Source organism: Schistocerca serialis, chromosome 3 (assembly GCF_023864345.2).
Source record: "Schistocerca serialis cubense isolate TAMUIC-IGC-003099 chromosome 3, iqSchSeri2.2, whole genome shotgun sequence".
NCBI classification, from domain to species: Eukaryota; Metazoa; Arthropoda; class Insecta; order Orthoptera; family Acrididae; genus Schistocerca; species Schistocerca serialis.
In genome coordinates this window covers 399,144,209-399,157,839 of record NC_064640.1, presented here as the reverse complement: position 1 = coordinate 399,157,839, position 13,631 = coordinate 399,144,209, and positions in this window count along the sequence as shown.

Genomic DNA, 13,631 nt, shown 5'->3' with positions numbered 1-13,631 from the left:
ATAATGTATGGACCAGTATACCTTATTTTCCACTTAGCGTTTTTGTCAGCTAACAGAGAAGATTTCGCATGTCTTAAGTAATACTTTTTCTCCAACCACAAATGTGGTAACACCATGAAGCTGTTTGTCAAAATGTTTCTTACGGCGTTCAGCTTGTTCTGTAATAGCGATCAATACCTGTCTTATCCTCGATCGCCCCCACGACTATCCCTGGTCAACATTGGGGAGCATAATGAGGCCACGTTTAGTTTAACACCCCATTATTACTGTTTGTAGGTGTTTCATTTGTCAGTTCTATAATATTGACCCCTGACGTGTTCCTCTGTTGTGCATTCCGATCATGATTCTGCCCTGAATTTATAGGTGTAATGTTACTTTGAGCCTGGATCTGATAGGGTTGATTACTAAACAGGTACTGCCACTACCGATTTCGTGGGTCATCTGTGTTGTTGCTAAATTGAGGCTGAAAATTACTATAAATGTTACCCCACTGATTCCCGTTATCATTCCTATTCCAATTTCGTTTCCTGTTACCAGAGTAGCTAGAGCAGTTTCTATCACAATTTTTTCTTTTCCTTTTATACCCTTGGTTAAAATTTTGATTATAGTTATTACTAAAATTGCCTCCCAAACACAGGCCTGGCATATGCGCTGCCATGGCTGAATCGACAAAAGCTGGTCATGACTCAGCCGCGCACACTACATTGTTGATGCCGTACCGCGGCTGGCACTGTGTAGGCTGGTTGCCACCACTGCTACGGAAATTATGTTGGTTGGTGTGGCTCTGTCTTGCATCTACATTAATTAAATCAATAGAGTCCAAGACAGATTGAAAATACTCGAAATTGCTTTCGGGTACTTGTACTAGCTTTTTCAGAATATTTACCGGTAGGTTAGCATTCAGAATGCGTAGGATGGTAGTGTGTGTCACTGGCTCACCCCAGAACATTGTCTTATTTAAGTATTTCTCAAAATACTTTCACAATGATCCAAATTTTGAATAGGACTTTTCTTAATCTCTCTTGAGCGCCATGTGTCGAGTACTTTGAAAGAAACGCGCTTTCAAACTGTTCTATTGTCTGACAAGTTTCTGACATGTCCATCGCCCATAACACTCCATCGCCTTGGATATAGCCCGTAACATATTGTATCTTTTGGTGTTCCAACCATGTTTTCGGCAATATATTTTTGAACGACCCTCATCTAACAAGACTCTCTTCTAACAATACTGATAACAAAGTGGGTTCAGCTATCTGCTGTTTCTTTTTTTCGTCACAGTGTCGATGGTTACTGTACATCTCATAATTTGGTGAATACACATGTACATTCAGGGTAGGATAGTCATTAACTGCACGATCGCTCTTACCTGTGGGTATGTTGTCAAGTTCTTCTCCTGTGTGTTGGTCTCGTTCTTTCATTGTACTAAGTTTCCTATTTAGTTGCTCCACTATTTGATTCTGCCAGCCTGGTAAGTCCTGTGTCAAAGTTTTCTGTATCTGGCCTATGTCAGTTCGCAGTTTAGCTACAGATGTGTTTTGTGTAGAGTATACTTGTTCCATTGTGTTACTTATAGCTTTTTGTAGCTCTATTTTTAGAATACGGTTTATGTGTGTTTCTTTTTCTTCTAAAAAGTTCTCAATTTTTTTTTTGCTGTTTTGTCATTTCCTCAACTTGATTTACAGTTTCCTGTATTTTTGTATTGAGCTCAGTTTGCTGTACACTCATAGCATTGAATTTTTCAGTTAACTTACATATCTGATCTGGCACATCCTTAACTGTGATTTTCAAATTTTTAATATCCTGATTCATGGAATTTAGACCTTCATGCACCACTTCTATTACCTGATCCACTAGCTATCTTTTTAGTTGTGTCAGTTGTGTCGTCATATTATTGCGCATATCAGTAAGGTTTTTTACATCTCTGTGTAGCTTGTTCAGTTGAGCTGTTACATTCCCTATCTGTGTTGTGACATTGTCTACCTGTGTAGTGACCTTGCTTATTTCTGCTGTGACATTTTCTATGTGTGTGTTCATTTGGGCTGTTACATTCCCTGTCTGTGCTGTGACGTTTTCTGCCTGCAGAGTGACATTGCTTATTTGTGCTGTGACATTTTCTATCTGTGTGTTCATTTCGGCTGTTACATTCCCTATCTGTGTTGTGACATTTTCTTTCTGTGCATTAATTTGGATTTTTATCTGAGTTACAAACTGCGACATCAAATCTGTCTGCATTACTCTAAACATCTGCATAATGTCTGGATCTACTGGACCTTGTACATTTGCGGAAACTGAACAGTTTCCAAAGTTGACATATTATCGTCTGTCGCTTGCGACTGAGTACCACTAGTCGCTGCAACTGCTTTATCACTATCTGCAATGTTTCCTACCTCCGTGTTACGTTTAGGTTGAGCAACTGATTCCTTATCAGATGAATTATCCATCTTTTTGGTTTGTGATCTTAATTTCACCATAGCTGTATATAACGCTAAACCATCATGCAGCAGATCTTCACTACTATTGCGGCTCGTACTACACGTAAACAAATCACAGATGACGTCGCGCTCGTTCGTGAAATTCAGTGTAGTAAAATATGTCTCTGGTGAAACTGTGGATTGATAAGTGACTTCTACATGCACAGTCAATGGGAATGATCCGCTATCTTGTGATACATTCACGTATAATGTATTTACACAATCTAAAAAACTATTGAAAAAAGAAATTTTGAAAAAATGCATGCCACGCAGTGGGTGTCGGAAAAATGGTATTCAGTCCCACATTTATGATCAACCAAAAGCGTAGTAGTGCTGTTGCTCTTACCTTACGTATTTTATTTTCCCGGTCCGTTTTCTTGGTAGCCGGTTTTAAGTTTAATGTTCCAAAAGTTCCTTCTTTTCCAAAACTTTTTGAATAAATATATGTGAATTTTATAGACTGATTTTGGTAATAATTTTTTTATCTGGTACGCAGTTGGCGTAACATGCAACAGAAACAATTGGTTGTAGTCGCAGTAATGGATGGAAAAATTACTTAAATATTTCAACTTCGAAGTTTGTACTACTTTTTTTCTGAACCGAAGGTCATGGCACTCAGTCGCCATTGTAACCACCCTGTTAAATTGTTGGAAGCTTAGTCAGCCAGTATCGTAGTTTTGAAATGAAAGTTGTTATGGTGGTCGCGTACTAAGTATTTCGCTTGAAGCGCCATTGCGACACAGGCAAAGGTCAACTGTAGAAACAAAGTCACTGAATATTAAAAGTAATGTTATTAAAGAATACTCCAGACTGAGTACAGAAAATAAGAGCGCAGTACATTCCTGAGTGAGTGGTTCAAAATACGAATTCACTTTAAAATTACACAACACGTCTCATCACCAGGACAGGAGAACAACGAAAGGTAACTAATACTAAAACTAATAAATGAAGAGCGTAAAACTTGTTTTGTCCATCAGTGTTAAATACTTTTCACATTAATCTTTCGTATGAGAGTCGAATAACTATATATCTATTTATCAATAAGAAAAAATTATATAAGTTCCTGCGCAAAATAATAACAACCACATGTATCTATACCACATTTAGCTTCATTATTAGACCCTGGGCAAATTATATGACATTGATCATTTTTCACAGTCTTTCATGTTGTTCTAGATAATCAAGAGCGTCTTTAAATTTTTCTTTAATTCATTTGAAATGTCGTCAATGTGGTTTATGAATAGATTTTTAATATATCCTTTAATAAAAATGTATTAATGTCCATTTAATTAAGATAAAAACATGACTTGTTCATTTTGTTAAAAAAATTTTAAGGTCTTTTGGTATTGCAAATCATTAGTTTGTCTTGTCAAGTCTATTGCAAAAGAATCTGAACTGATCCTAATTCCAACAAATACTATTTTCTTATTTAAAAACATTACAGTTTACATCTCCACCAAAAAACTCATGTTAAATATGAAATATTTTTGTGTTGCCTTGCCTGAAGATATTTTTAAAAATTAACTATTTCTCAGTAATTGTTAAGGTATTTTAGAATATCTTTGCGGCAGATAGAAACGATGTACTCTTTTATGTCTACATCTAGTTAAATATTCTCTAACAACATACAGATTTTTAAAACTGAAATTACCAAACAATATAACTGAATTATCTTCACACTCATCTAATGGTATGATTTCAGTACTATTTTCAATAGAAATAACAATATTCTCTTCAGTCTTCTTATATATTTTCATTAACTCTTGATATTTTGGAAGATCAAAATTTTTAGAATAAACATATAAAGTATTGATTTGATGCCAGTTTAATTATCCTGAAGCTAAAATATGATTATCGATCATTAATGTTTTTTACACAACCAATTGATTCTATTATTGTGCAAAGGACTGAATCAGTTAAAGTTTACCAAATTGTACCATTTTAATTAATTAATGTTACTTTTCATTTATTTGATGGAATGTTTCTAAAACATGATGATTATTTTCGTCATGAACCTATTATCACTTCATTTAAACCTAATGTCGAATTTGGTGCACCTGTAATTTATGAATTTTATTATCTTTTATTTATTCCATTTCAGGATTTAGAAATAATTAGTACTGATGGTAATGATAATATAATTGATTGTAATGGTGCTACTGCAACAGTTATTTTTTATACATACAGTCTTTTTTATACATGAACAAGATTGAGAGCTATCAGTTTTATTCTTTTCCTGTGAGCAAAACAAGTAAAAATAGTCTAAATATTCCCAATAACGATGTAGAAATTAACAGTTATATTGCTGACAACTACATACATCCAAATTGTGCTCAGTTGTACTAGAGTTTTAAAACTGTTACAGCTGATGGAACAAATGCTCCAGCATATGATGGAAAATCTAATTCAAAATTAATTGATAACCATGAACCAAAAATATTTGGTTCTTTAACCATAAAGAAAGGAGATAATATCTAATATAAAACTGAAAATCCTTTTATTTTATCAGTTTTATTACGTTCAACTTCATTTCTTCCTGATATAGTGTGTGTGGGAGGATACATACTAAATAATGGTAAAATAATGAGCAGAAAAATGAAGTACCATCTGTACTGGAAATATGTGGAGGATTTTTTAATGGTTATAAAGAAGTAATATTGGAAGGTGATGTTACTGTTTGTTTTACTTGGAGCTCCATTGGAAATTATTATTTTTAGGTGGTCTAACTGTAATGAAGCTGGAGACAAAATAAAAGATTCATTACCAAAATAAGATAAAATTTTAGTAAAGAATATGGGAATTCGAGTGCTAACTGTCAAATATGAATCTAATTATGAGATTGAACAGAAAGAAACTATATTGACAAATCCTAAGATATCTACTTCTTTTTATGCAATACAGATTACAGAGGTAGCAGGATTAAGTGATAAGGAAAATTCTGAGATGTATATAACAAATTACTATTACTCAATGCTGTTTGATCAGCCTTCGTTTATATTTGTTGTGTTTCAAACTAATCACAAAAATAAGCAGTTGATTGATTCATCATTATATGATCATGTTAAACTACATACATTATATATGAAAAAGGGAAGAAACGAATTATTTCCTCAGGAAATGTGAAATTTAGAGCCACCAAATAATTTTTTCAAAGCTTGTGATTCATTTCAAGTTGTTAAATGAAATGCACAACTAAAATGAGATGGTGAAATAAACCCATATAATTTCATAACAAATTATCTTATCCATGTCATAAACATGACACAAAAAATTTTGTGGTGACACAAAAAATGCCAACGAAATTATGAACCAGCATTAAGGCTAATACACCAGCTGACACACTTGCCTACAGGATTATATGTGAGAAGAAAAATTTGACATATAATACGTGACATAGAATATTATCTGAGAACTTTTAAATCATTATCCATGTATTTTGGTTGTAGCAGCCGAAATTAGTACAAGTCTTGGTTCTCTGAGAGAAACAGCTCAACTGACGAAAGCAGGAGATGCAAGAAAATATTAAACCTGCTACCAATGTTATCTGTGTTTTTCCTTTTAGTTCTGTGAGGCTTCACCTTACCTGTATTTTTAGGTTATTTTACTTCACTGAGGCTTCATCTTATTTCTGTCTAGCTCAGCAGCTAGCTTTGGCTCATTATGAGGCAGTTGATAAACACGTCCACAGATGGCATTGACAAAGGAAAACTTATTTCGATGATTTTAACGTTACTTAAATATTTGTTGACCGATTTTCATGCTTAAAATTTTGAACTAACGTCATTTAAGGGGATTCATATCGTTTCTTAACGGTCAAAATGAATTTTAACGATTAAATAAAGATTCTGCATACTTCGAGAATCTTCACAATTGATAAGACATATTTAAACATTTTATACTAATCTGTTAACAGGTTTTAATGAGTTAAACTTTGACCTTAAATTAGTTAAACTATTTATTATCATTTGCCATGATCATTGGCGAATATATATCGATATTAATGAAATTTTATACTTGAAGTTTTATACTATATAATGACATATAAGCAGAATCCAAACAATTATTTCTGCTGCTGGTGGTGGCTCAGTGCCCAGAGAAGGGCAAGCCACCCAAAGCAGTGGAGCTGATTAATCATTATGTCACAGCTGTCACAGCTCCATTCCTTCAAATTAAAGAAGACAAATGACAGATGCTAGATGACAGCTAACACCAGGTCAGTAAATCATCAAGTCATCGTGGCAATGGACCTAGATAGCGGAATGGAGCAAAATCAAATGCAAGAGGGATAAAAATGAGAAGAAGAAGAGAGAATATGAAATAATCTCTGTGATTTCCTTCAAATGGAGCTGAAGATACCACACTATTGAAAAAAATTATATTATTTTAAACGAATATTTCACATTATTTTTTGTCTTATTAAGTTTTTTCTATGTAATAGACCCCTTCTCAAAAAGCTCAACTGTGTAAACAATGCAAACTTGCTTAAGAAGATTAATGAGCTAGAGGTAGAGGTTTTATATAACATTACTTGATGTGATTACCTACATACAAACTATGGAGAAAAAATTCATGTGGAGGTCAATAATGAATTTAAAAATATTTTGAGGAACAAATATTTCAATATAATTAGCGGATTTGATTTTCAATTTTTTAAACATTGAAATATTAAAATGAGATACAAAGGAAGGAAGGAACAAGATGATTATAGTGAATTTCATGATACTGAATTTGTAATTGTTGTTGTTGTTGTGGTCTTCAGTCCTGAGACTGGTTTGATGCAGCTCTTCACGCCACTCTACCCTGCGCAAGCCTCTTCATCTCCCAGTACCTACTGCAGCCTACATCCTTCTGAATCTGCTTAGTGTATTCATCTCTTGGTCTCCCTCTACGATTTTTACCCTCCACGCTGCCCTCCAATACTAAATTGGTGATCCCTCGATGTCTCAGAACATGTCCTACTAACCGGTCCCTTCTTTTTGTCGAGTTGTGCCACATACTCCTCTTCTCCCCCATTCTATTCAATACTTCATCATTAGTTATGTGGTCTACCCATCTAATCTTCAGCATTCTTCTGTATCACCACATTTCGAAAGCTTCTATTCTCTTCTTGTCCAAACTATTTATCGTCCATGCTTCACTTCCATACAGGGTTACACTCCATACACATACTTTCAGAAACGACTCCCTGACACTTAAATCTATACTCGATGTTAACAAATTTCTCTTCTTCAGAAACGCTTTCCTTGCCATTGCCAGTCTACTTTTTATATCTTCTCTACTTCGGCCATCATCAGTTATTTTGCTCCCCAAATAGCAAAACTCCTTTACTACTTTAAGTGTCTCATTTCCTAATCTAATTCCCTCAGCATCACCCGACTTAATTAGACTACATTCCATTATCCTAGTTTTGCTTTTGTTGATGTTCATCTTATACCCTCCTTTCAAGACACTGTCCATTCCATTCAACTGCTCTTCCAAGTCCTTTGCTGCCTCTGACAGAATTACAATGTCAGCGGCGAACCGCAAAGTTTTCATTTCTTCTCCATGGATTTTAATTCCTCCTCCGAACATTTCTTTTGTTTCCTTTATTGCTTGCTCAATATACAGATTAAATAACATCGGGGAGAGGCTACAACCCTGTCTCAATCCCTTTCCAACCACTGCTTTCCTTTCATACCCCTCGACTCTCATAACTGCCATCTGCTTTCTGTACAAATTGTAAATAGCCTTTCGCTCCCTGTATTTTACCCCTGCCACCTTCAGAATTTGAAAGAGAGTATTCCAATCAACATGGTCAAAAGCTTTCTCTAAGTCTAGAAATGGTAGAAACGTAGGTTTGCCTTTCCTTAATCTTTCTTCTAAGATAAGTCGTAGGGTCAGTATTGCCTCACGTGTTCCAACATTTCTATGGAACCCAAACTGATCTTCCCCGAGGTCAGCTTCTATCAGTTTTTCCATTCGTCTGTAAAGAATTCGTGTTAGTATTTTGCAGCTGTGACTTATTAAACTGATAGTTCGGTAATTTTCACATCTGTCAACACCTGCTTTCTTTGGGATTGGAATTATTATATTCTTCTTGAAGTCTGAGGGTATTTCGCCTGTCTCATACATCTTGCTCACCAGATGGTAGAGTTTTGTAAGGACTGACTCTCCCAAGGCTGTCAGTAGTTCTAATGGAATGTTGTCTACTCCGGGGGTCTTGTTTCGACTCAGGTCTTTCAGTGCTCCGTCAAACTCTTCACGCAATATCATATCTCCCATTTCATCTTCATCTACATCCTCTTCCATTTCTATAATAAATGTCCTCAAGTACATCGCCCTTGTATAGACCCTCTATATACTCCTTCCACCTTTCTGCTTTCCCTTCTTTGCTTAGAACTGGGTTTCCACCTGAGCTCTTGATATTCATGCATGTGGTTCTCCTTTCTCCAAAGGTCTCTCTTATTTTCCTGTAGGCAGTATCTATCTTACCCCTAGTGAGATAAGCCTCTACATCCTTACGTATGTCCTCTAGCCATCACTGATTAGCCATTTTGCACTTCCTGTCGATCTCATTTTTGAGACGTTTGTATTCCTTTTTGCCTGCTTCATTTACTGCATTTTTATATTTTCTCCTTTCATCAATTAAATTCAATATTTCTTCTGTTACCCATGGGTTTCTACTAGCCCTCATCTTTTTACTTATTTGATCCTCTGCTGCCTTCACTACTTCATCCCTCAAAGCTACCCATTCTTCTTCTACTGTATTTCTTTCCCCCATTCCTGACAATTGTTCCCTTATGCTCTCCCTGAACTCTGTACAACCTTTGGTTGTTTCAGTTTATCGAGGTCCCATCTCCGTAAATTCTCATCTTTTTGCAGTTTCTTCAGTTTTAATCTATAGTTCATAACCAATAGATTGTGGTCAGAGTCCATATCTGCCCCTGGAAATGTCTTACAATTTAAAACCTGGTTCCTAAATCTCTGTCTTACCATTATATAATCTATCTGATACCTTTGATACCGTTTAGTATCTCCAGGGTTCTTCCATGTATACAACCTTCTTTCATGATTCTTGAACCGAGTGTTAGCTATGATTAAGTTATGCTCTGCGCAAAATTCTACCAGGTGGCTTCCTCTTTCATTTATTGGCCCCAATCCATATTCACCTACTATATTTTCTTCTCTCCCTTTTCCTACTCTCGAATTCCAGTCACCCATGACTTAAATTTTCGTCTCCCTTCACTACCTGAATAATTTCTTTTATCTCCTCATACATTTCATCAATTTCTTCGTCATCTGCATAGCTAGTTGGCATATAAACTTCTACTACTGTAGTAAGCATGGGCTTCGTGTCTATCTTGGCCACAATAATGCGTTCACTATGCTGTTTGTAGTAGCTTACCAGTACTCCTATTTTTGTATTCATTATTAAACCTACTCCTGCATTACCCCTATTTGATTTTGTATTTATAGCCCTGTATTCACCTGACCAAAAGTCTTGTTCCTCCTGCAACCGAACTTCACTAATTTCCACTATATCTAACTTTAACCTATCCATTTCCCTTTTTAAATTTTCTAACCTACCTGCCCGATTAAGGGATCTGACATTCCACGCTCTGATCCGTGGAACGCCAGTTTTCTTTCTCCTGATAACAATGTCCTCCTGAGTAGTCCCCGCCCGGAGATCCGAATGGGGGACTATTTTACCTCCGGAATATTTTACCCAAGAGGACGCCATCGTCATTTAATCATACAGTAAAGCTGCATGCCCTCGGAAAAAATTACAGCTGTAGTTTCCCCTTGCTTTCAGCCGTTCGCAGTACCAGCACAGCAAGGCCATTTTGGCTAGTGTTACAAGGCCAGATCAGTCAATCATCCAGACTGTTGCCCCTGCAACTACTGAAAATGCTGCTGCCCCTCTTCAGGAACCACACGTTTGTCTGGCCTCTCAACAGATACCCCTCCGTTGTGGTTGCACCTACGGTATGGCTATCTGTATCAATGAGGCACGCAAGCCTCCCCACTAATGCCAAGGTCCGTGGTTCATTGTAATTAGAAAATTATTTTGCTTGAAATATTTTCGAAGCCTTCTTCTAAATAATTTATCGCCAGTAGATGTAATTTGCATTTTCTCGAAGCCTTCTTCTAAATAATTTATCGCCAGTAGATGTAATTTGCATTTTCTACCTCAGTTCCCTAGATAGTGAAAATATTGTGAAATTTCAAGTAACTATGATGGAAATTGGTTGAAATCTTGAAGAAATAATGGAGAAATGATCATTAAACAAAAATAGTCTCTGAAAAAAGTGGTAAAAAAGCTTGAAGCATGGTGAAAATATTCGGAAAATGATGAATTTTCTCGATAAATGATAAAAATGCCAGAAAAATTAACAAAGTCCTCTGACCATTTTTTGTTGTGATTTTCTGATACTTTGAGAAAAAAGTGTTTTTCATGATTTTTGTAGTAATATCAATGAATTTTGGTGATATTTATTTGAAATTTCATGATATTTTCAGTATCATGTAAGTTGAGCTAGAAAATACAAACTACATCTACTACCAATTTCTGATCAATTTTATAATCGGACAGTAGTGGATGTCTTCACCCCTTTATACACAGTACTTCATATTTATTTACGTTTGGATTCAACTGTCAGTCCCTGCACCAATCGTTGACCCACTGCAAGTCTTCATCTACATCTGCATCTTGCTCTGAACGCCACCTAATGCTGTGTGGCGGAGGGTTCTTCTAGTACCACTGATTCCCCCTTCACTGTTCCACTTTTGAACGGTGCATGGGAAGAATGCCAGTAAGCTTCTGAATTGACTCTAACTTCTCGAATTTTATCATAATGGTTATTTCGCAAGATGTATATGGAAGAAAGTAATAGCATTAAATGTTGAAAGTGTACCCCTGTTGTTGAATACACAATTCATTTCAGCTAATCATGTTTCCAAACACAATCTATAACATTTCTTCTGTAACAGAAGCAGTGAAAGTGGATATTGCAGTTTTCAATTCATCGGTGGATTTTCAACGGTTTTTACTAACAGTTGCTTTCAATGCACCCCAGAAGGAAAAGACAGGTGGTGGTAGGTCAGGCGATCAGGGAGGCCAAAGCCCCTGTGGAATTATGCGATCACCAAAAAGATCAGCAAGCAGTGACATTGAAACGCGAGCTGTATGCGCGGTTGCGCCATCTTGTTGAAAATAACCATTCAGTATTTCACTTAACACAAGTTCTCCTATGAATGGGTACAGAATGTCACAGTAGTATCGTTGTGCGTTTATTGTTTTGTTGAAAAACCCAGGGAGACGAACAGTCATATGACATAGGCGGCTAACAATCATACGTCACTGCAGAGAGACTTCTTGAACACACCATATATTCGGAAGAAAGTGTGGACGATGCTAGGAAGAAAATTGTGGTAGTAGCTGGCTGTTTGAACCTTTGAAAAGTGCAGTAATTCGTAAGACCCGTTTAATAACGGAAATATCATAGTTATGGGCAATAACCTACAATAATAAACATAGTAAAAACAACATTTTATTGGCACTCAATATAGTGTTGGTTTATGCAACACATCCCCCGCACCCTTTCACGCCTCTGTCAAGAGACCTACGCTTTTCTGAGATTATTTGAGAAATTATTGAAGGTATGTTAAATCCGTTTTTGCAACTACAAGAAAATGCGTATTTTTATCACCAAATGTTTTTAGTTTTGTTGAAATAAAGCAACATCAATGGTCTGTAATGAAACATATTTATAAACTGGCTCGCGTTTGGCTTCTAAAAACAGTTTGTTACAAAAGTTCTTGATGTTACTTAGCACAAATTATGTCCGATTTTCACCTACATCTGGAAATACTATCTACCTGCATGTTTTTGAGGTATTCTCACATTTGGTAATGTTGTTAAATTTTATAACACATTGTTACACGGTTGGAATACGGTCTAAAAACGTTTTGACTATGTATTTGTAAGCTATATTTTTTACATTCTTGTTTGTGTAATGTTCATGTGTCAATTTTCACAAAGAAGGTATTTCACGGTACAAGTATGCAAGTGTTTCGATGTGGTCAGCGGTCCACAGTCTTTACTATATCTGTTGCAATTAAAACTTGTTGTAAACTGAAAACCACTCATTCATCAGCGGCGAATTTCGAGTGTCGCCTACATTTCTCTTGTTGCCACATTAAAATTTGCTTCTTTTGTCAGAACAAAATGGGGTCTACTCACTGCTGCCTCGCTAACATCCTAATGAAGCTGTAAATGTAACAGAGTCCTGAAACAGTGGTTTATTAAACGAGGAACTGAGGACAAATCAGATCAAAAACTTGTGGAAAAGCACACTCTCGCGATAAATGCAAACGTGTAGTTTCTTGATTTGTCTTGTTGCAAAGTCACCCTAATTATCATTTCAAAAGCTGCCGATTACTCTTAAATAATTATATCATTCCATTGCAAAAGTCTGCAGACACTCGTATATTGTGATAGATAAGAAAGTTTCACTTGTTTACCATATAGTAAAGTACTCTTCTATTTGTGGATGTCATTTCCGAAAATCTCGTTTCGATATCACATACCATTTCTGTGAAACGAGGGGTTTTATGAGTATTTCATTCTAGCTTTATTGCTGGTGCATGTGATCGCATATGAGTGAGATACATAACGCCAGTTTGCCCAAGATTGGTGATAGAGCCCTCCTCCTAGTATATGTGAAATATCATAATAACTATGACCACTAGCGAAATGGTAGACACTTCACCATGAAACTGACATATAAACCTATAACTAATCAAGTAGTTGCTTTAAAATCGTTTAAGAAAGATTGAGGGGGGGAGGGGGGCGGCAACGTGAGCATGCCATTCTGCAGGGCTAGCGAGTCAGCCACCGGTTCGCTGTAAACTCATGGGCTTCGTTGAACTGGGCCCATCCCATAAATCTGCCCATCTGTGTACCTGTTGAAGAGGCCGGATCGCTGATTTCAAGAACTGTGGGGACGGTCTGAAGGAGATCGTGTCTCCACTAACCCACGGGCGTGTTCTGCAGATATTCAAGGATCCGCCTGAAACATCCATGGTCCTTCACAGAAACCCGCTCGTGTGTGGCCACCTAAGTCAAGGAACACGGCATCAACCTGAGCGGCTTTGTCTAGAGGGCAATGCTTCTCATGA